The sequence below is a fragment of the Jaculus jaculus genome, chromosome X (assembly GCF_020740685.1).
Source record: "Jaculus jaculus isolate mJacJac1 chromosome X, mJacJac1.mat.Y.cur, whole genome shotgun sequence".
NCBI lineage: Eukaryota > Metazoa > Chordata > Mammalia > Rodentia > Dipodidae > Jaculus > Jaculus jaculus.
This window is the reverse complement of record NC_059125.1, coordinates 43,653,102-43,659,835: the sequence shown is the minus strand read 5'-3', so window position 1 is coordinate 43,659,835 and position 6,734 is coordinate 43,653,102. Positions and strand designations below refer to the sequence as shown.

At 39.7% G+C, this 6,734-nt stretch overlaps 1 protein-coding gene across 12 annotated transcripts in view; it reads left to right on the top strand.

Annotated features, from left to right (window-relative positions):
* Cask (calcium/calmodulin dependent serine protein kinase) overlaps positions 1–6,734 on the top strand; it is a 361,845-nt gene that overhangs the window by 46,769 nt on the left and 308,342 nt on the right. The window lies entirely within an intron of this gene.

Below are 6,734 nucleotides of genomic sequence, written 5' to 3'. Positions count from 1 at the left end.
GAGGAGTGTGGGAGGATTTTAAACCTAGGCCAAGGAGACACCTTGCAGTGCTGTTAAGTATAGCTTGAAGGACCATTCTGATCAGAGTTGAAAGACCTGAATGCAGTTAAAACGATGGACTGTGAGATTTTGTTTATGAGGGGAAGAGAAGGAAGGAGCTTTGTATATAGATTGGGCTAAAGGAAGTTTGTGTGAGAGGCTTGTTGTTGTGCCCATGTTCTGAGAATTTGTACAAGGTTGTGTAGAAATGGACTGGTATGAGCAGAGGGATGTGGCACTGAAAGAATTGAAATCTTTGGGCTGAAACTGCTGTCCATTCACATGCAATTGTTTGAGAGATTACAACCATTGAGATTGGGGCAATTGATCTGCATTAAGACAACAGGAGAAATGCAGACTGTTTTGAGGGGGCCTGAATGCTGAAGGAGTATCCTGTCCTTCAAAGTCTGCTTTATTTCCCCCATTAACAAATTGGTAGCCCACCTGGTGCTATGGAATGTGACAAAGGAAAGAGAGGATAATTGAATTTGCAACCTGGTTTTGTGTTTTTTTTTTTAAATGGTCATGGGCAATGTGAAGTAGGCTTGGATTACCTGTGTGGAGGCCCAATGGAGTCTTTAGGGGGGACCATGGGTTGTAGTGGAGACCCAGTGGAAATGCCAGGACTATGGGACAGCTGCCAAGGAGAGATGCTGGCACCAGATGAAGTTTTTCAGGACTGTGAGTACTCTGGCTGGAGGGGTGGAATTGAATCTCCAGAAACTTGTCACTTACTGGCTAGAGTTGTCAGACTTGGAGCTATATAGAGTTTGATGTTTGCCGTTTGTTTTAAATGTTGTATTGGTTAAATATTTCTTTGCTATGCCTAATAACATCTTTTGTAGTGTGAATGTTTATTCTGTGCCATTATTTATATTATGGCTCAGTTAAAAGATCTGGGACTATGGGGATGTTTGAACCTCATTGGGATTAATAAAAACTATGGGAATTTTTAAAGTTAGACTGAATGAATGCATTGCATTTTACATTATGGATGATTATCAATATATGGGGGCTAGGGGTTGAATGTGGTGGTTTGATTCAGGTGAACCCCATGAACTTATGTGTTCTGAATGCTTAGGTCCCCAGCTGGTAGAAATTTGAATGTTGAAGTTTCCTGGATGTGATGTATTGTTGGGGGCAGGCTTATGAGTGTTATAGCCAGCTCCCCCTTGTCAGTGTTTGGCACACTTTCCTGTTGTCCATCTGATGTTGGCCAGGAGGTGATGTCCACCTTCTGCTCATGCCATTGTTTTCTCCTGCCATCATGTAGCTTCCCCTCAAGTCTGTAAGCCACAATAAACCCTGTGTTCCCACAAGCTGCCTTTGATCTGGTGTTTGTGCAGCAACTCTAAACTAAGTACAACACCAGGATATAGGGAAAGAATATATATAATTTATAGTATAGCTATATATGTAATATGCGTATATAGATAGATAGGTAGATATAGATATATGTCAGCTTGAAAAAAAGATTTGTTTTTGGAACCCAGACCTTTGAACATGCTAGACAAATGCTCTAGCACTGATTTTATTCTCTAGTGCAGGGGTTTGAACCTAAGGCCTCAAGCACGCTAGTCAAGTGCTCTAACAGTGACCTACATCTCCAGCCCCTAAATGGAAAGTGTTTAACTGTGGTGTTTCCAGGAATATTCTGATGATGAAGCAGGATGTTAGTGATCAAAGGTGAAATATGAGATTGAGCAGTGGAAATTAATGGTGAAAGCAACATAGACAACTTGATGTAATCTATGTGAGAATCACATGGCTTGCATTTGTGGCTAGTACTACTGTACTGACTGCTAGGCATTCTAGAAGTAAAACCTTTATTTTTCTGATTTTTCTACTTGAGTATACAGTGGTATACAATAGACCATAAATGCATAAGTGCATGTAGCTTGATGGACTTTAACAAATGGAGCATTCTATTGTAGCTAGCAACCAAGTGGGGAAATTCTAACATTAGAAACCCTCTTTTTATTTCCTTCATCTTATCTTTAATTTTTTGTTTATTTTTATTTATTTATTTGAGGATGACAGACAGACAGAGAAAGAGGCAGATAGAGAATGGGTGCACCAGGGCCTCCAGCCACTGCAAATGAACCCCAGATGCATATGCCACCTTATGCATCTGGCTTATGTGGGTCCTGAGGAATCAAGCCTTAACTACTAAGCCATCTCTCCAGCCCCTCATTTTATCTTTAAAATGAGAGAAATATTGTCTTCATTATTTTGCTATTTCTAATTTTTTATTTTGGACAATTTCATAGATATGTTGAATGGCTTTTGATCTTATATATTCCCATTATCTTCTCTTATCCCCCTGTTACTCCCACTAAAACGTTTTCTACAACTAACCCCTCTCCTAGTTCCATGCCTGTTTTGTAACTCACTGAGTTAAATTAGGGTTGCTTGCATGAGTCTTGGTGGGAGGTTATTTACTATAGTATGAGCAAATTACCACTGGCTATACCTCTGAAGGGCATGACTCCCCTTCACAAGTAACTGTTAGCTGACAGTAAGTACTCTGGAGGGAGTGGGAACTTGTGAGCCCTTCCACCATTCATGATGAAATGCTGATGGGGTCATTCTTGTGTAGGAAACCACAGCTGCTGCATGCATGAGTGTGATGGCCACCCTTCATCCAGAAGTCAACGTTCCATAGCACTCCTCCCCATCCTCTGATTCTTATGTCCTTCCCCCTTCTTTTGCTAGGTTCTCTGAGCCTGGGGGCGGGTGGTTTAGATACCGTGTTTAGGGCTGGGAGCAGAATAGTTACTTTTCTTAGAAATTTGGCCATCTATGCATCTCTACATTAGCCACTGCCAATTGCAGAAAGAAATGCATGTGGTCAAGGCTGAGAGTAACCCTTATCTATGGATATATACATGAACAGTTACTCATTTTTATTATTTGAAAGAGGAAAGGAGGGGAGAGAGGGCGTTTTGCTGGAGGCAAGGAAGGAAGGGAGAGAGGAAGGTTGCCCACTAAAACAAGATGGTAATTCAGGAGGTAGTGCTTCTTGCTGCTACAAATGATTACAGATGCATGCACCACTTAGTGCATCTGGCTTTATGTGGGTACTGGGGAATCAAACTCAGGTCATTAAGCTTTGCAGGCCTTTAACCACTGAGCCATCTCCCCAGCCCAAACATAAATATTTAGAAGGCTATTTGACATGTCCATTTAGCGTAGTAACAGTAGTTGGTCATGACCTAGGGCTTATGTCCCTTGTCACAGGTTTTAACCAGGTTGACAATACCAGGCATGAATTCCCTCCCGTGGAATGGGTTTGGAATCTAGTCAGAAATCAGATGGCTACTCCCATACTAGTCATGCCACAGTTGTACCAGTGGGTACATCTTGCCTGGCAGGTCATTTGTGCCACACAGTCGGTAAGACTGTTGATGACCTTTCTCCCTGAGAAGTTTCCATGGCATCTTCTGGCACTGTGACAGCTAGTCAGCAAGGAGGAGGAAGCATCCAGCTCATTTCCTGCTTGATTTCTCTGTGTCCTACAATTGAAGTGTGTGGTGTCTTCAACAAAAGGGGCTTACCATCTTGTTTTAGTGGGCAATCAAGAGCACTCTCCCTGACCAGCAACTCATTGGGAGGTATCTAGTTTCTGGCACTGGAATTTTCAATTAATAACCCATAGCTTCTTGCTTTATCTGCCCATGTAAAATACTTTTTTCTCAAACTCTATTTTAAATTTATATTTATATTTTATATAGCTTACAAAGTAGTTGGTTTCAGATGGCTTTTCACATATACATCCTTAGTTTTGGTTACTCCTTCCTATATTCCTTCTCCCCCACCATGTCACTGTCCTTACTGTTCTCCCCACTACTTTCATATCACATATAGTCTACTCCCACTGTCCCAAAAAACATATTCTTTGCCCCCTCCCATAGCCTCTTTCTAGTTTCTTAGCCTCTACATTCACAAATCTAAACACAGAAATCTAAAAATCCAAAGATAATATATGTGTATGAGAGAACATGTGGCACTTGTCTCTTGATGACCTCACTCAATATAATATTTTCCAGTAAATTTTATTTTCTTTACAGTTGAATAAAATTCTGTTGTGTATATGTGCCACACTTTCATGGTCCATTCATCAGTTGATGGGAACTTAGGCTAATACAATTTCCTAGCTATTGTGAACACAGCAACAATCAACATGGATGTGCAAGTATCTCTTTGGTACGGTCTAAAGTCCTTTGAGTAGATGCCCTGGATTGTTATATTTGGATCATATAGTTCTATTTTTAGTCCCCCCCCACACACATTTGTGTGTGTGTGGGTGGGGGGTGCACCAGGGTTTCTTGCTGTTGCTGTTGTAAACCAACTCCAGACACATATGCTACCTTGTGTCTGGCTTATTTGGGTGCTAGGGAATTGAACTGTACCTGGTAGGGTTTGCAAGAAAGTGCCTTCAGCCACTGAGCCATGTCCTCCACCCCAATTTTTAAAAAAAATATTTATTTATTAGAGAGAGAGAGAGAGAGAGAGAGAGAGAGAGAGGGGAGAGAGAGAGAATGGGCACTCTAGGATCTATAGCCATTGCAAATGAGCTCCAAACCTTTGGCTTTTCAGGCAAGTGCTTTAACCACTAAGCAATCTCTAGCCCCCCAATTTTTTTTGCATGTGTGTGTGTGTGTGTGGTGTATGCATGTGTATGTGCTGATGTGGAACCTTAGACATTAACCTGTGGAACCTTGTGGGCTCACCTATGGTGGCTAGGGAAAAACATCAGGTATTCCCTTCTATCACTCACTGGCCTTGTTTTTCCTTATTGTGGAGTCTCTGACTCATTCCAGAGCTTGCTGTTTATAAGCCCAAGCAATTTTCTGGTCTCCACTCACCACAGGATTGGGGTTACTGGTTATTTGTGTGAGTTCTGGATATTAAAATTCAGGTAGTCTCAGGCCCCCTCAGACCCTCATATTTGCAGAGGTATTACACTTAATTAACCACTGTGCCATCTTTTCAGCCCTACTTTTAATTTTATGAGAAACCTCCACACTGATTTCCCTAATGGCTACAGCAGTCTATACTTCAACCACCCCATGAATAAGGGTTCCTCTTACCACACATCCTTGCCAGCATTTGTTTTCATTAATTTTCTTGAGGATAGCCATTTTGAGGTGAGATGGAATCTTAAAGTAGTTTTGACTTTCTTTATCTAAAGATGTTGAACAATTTTAAACATATTTATTCCCCTTTTTATTTCTGCTTTTTAAAAAAAGTATTCACTTACTATATATTTTTAGAGAAAGAGAGAGGGAGGGAGGGAGGGAGGAAGGGAGAGGGAGAAAATGGGCATGCAGTTTGCCAGGACCTCCCTCTGCTGAAAACAAACTATGGATTCATGTGCTACTTGGAGCCACCTGGCTTTATGTGGGCACTGAAGAATTGAATGCAGGCCACCTGGTCCCTTGGGCTTTGTTTAGCAAGTACCTTCAACTGCTAAGCCATTTCTCCAGCTCATATTTTCTTTATGTTTAGCATTTTTACATTGTAGATACTATCCTCTATCAGAGATTTCTCCCATTTTGTATGTTGCCTTTTCACTTACTGGCAATTTCCTTTGCTGTACATAACCTTTTTGAATTTCATGCAGTCCCATTTGTTGATTTTTGAACTCATTTCCTGAACAACTGGAGTCCTATTCAGAACATCCTTAACTATGCCTGTATCTTGTAGTACACTCCCTACTTTATACATTAGCAGTTTCAGAATTTTAGTTCTTACATTTAAGGTCTCTCTTCCATTTGGAGTTGATGTTTTAAAAATGTATTTAAAACTCACTATGAGGTGTCCCACCCCTTGTACTGGGTCGGATTGCAGCTTTTCTTTTCTCTTCCCTTCCCTTCCCTTCCCTCCCCTCCCCTCCCCTCCCCTCCCCTCCCCTCCCCTCCCCTCCCCTCCCTTTTCTTTTCTTTTCTTTTCTTTTCTTTTCTTTTCTTTTCTTTTCTTTTCTTTTCTTTTCTTTTCTTTTCTTTTTTTCTTTTTTTTCTTTTTTTGGTGCCAGAAATCATGTTGAGTCTTAAGAGTCATGTTATCTTCAAATAAGATCATTCTTTCCTATGTCTATCACTTTTATTTCATTATCTTGTCTTATCACTCTAGTTAAGCATTCAAGGGCTATGTTGAATAGGAGTGCAGAGAGTGGATACTCATGTCTTGTTTCTGATCTTACTGGAAATGATTTCAGTTTTACTCCATTTAGCATGATATTGGCTATAGATTTTTTTGTATGTATAGTTTTAATTATGCTGAGATAATGTTCCTGCCATCTCTAGTCTCTCCAGAACTTTTATCATAAATGGATGTTATATTTTGTTAGAGACCTTTTCTGCATCAATTAATGATTGTGTAGTATTTATTCAGGAGTCTATGTAAATAGTTATATTTCTTGATATATGTATTTTGAATCATCTGTGCATATATTGTATGAAGTCCATTTGATTGTGGTAAGTGATCTTGAAATGTTCTTGGATTTGATTTACAAGTATTTTTCTTGAGAATTTAAGTAATTTTTTGAGCAGGGGAGATTTTTTATTTTATTTTATATATATATATATATATATATATATATATATATATATATATATATATGTTTACAAATTTTCTTTTGTTGTGTCTTTTTCTGGTTTTGGTATCAGAGTAATACTGGTGTTATAAAAAGT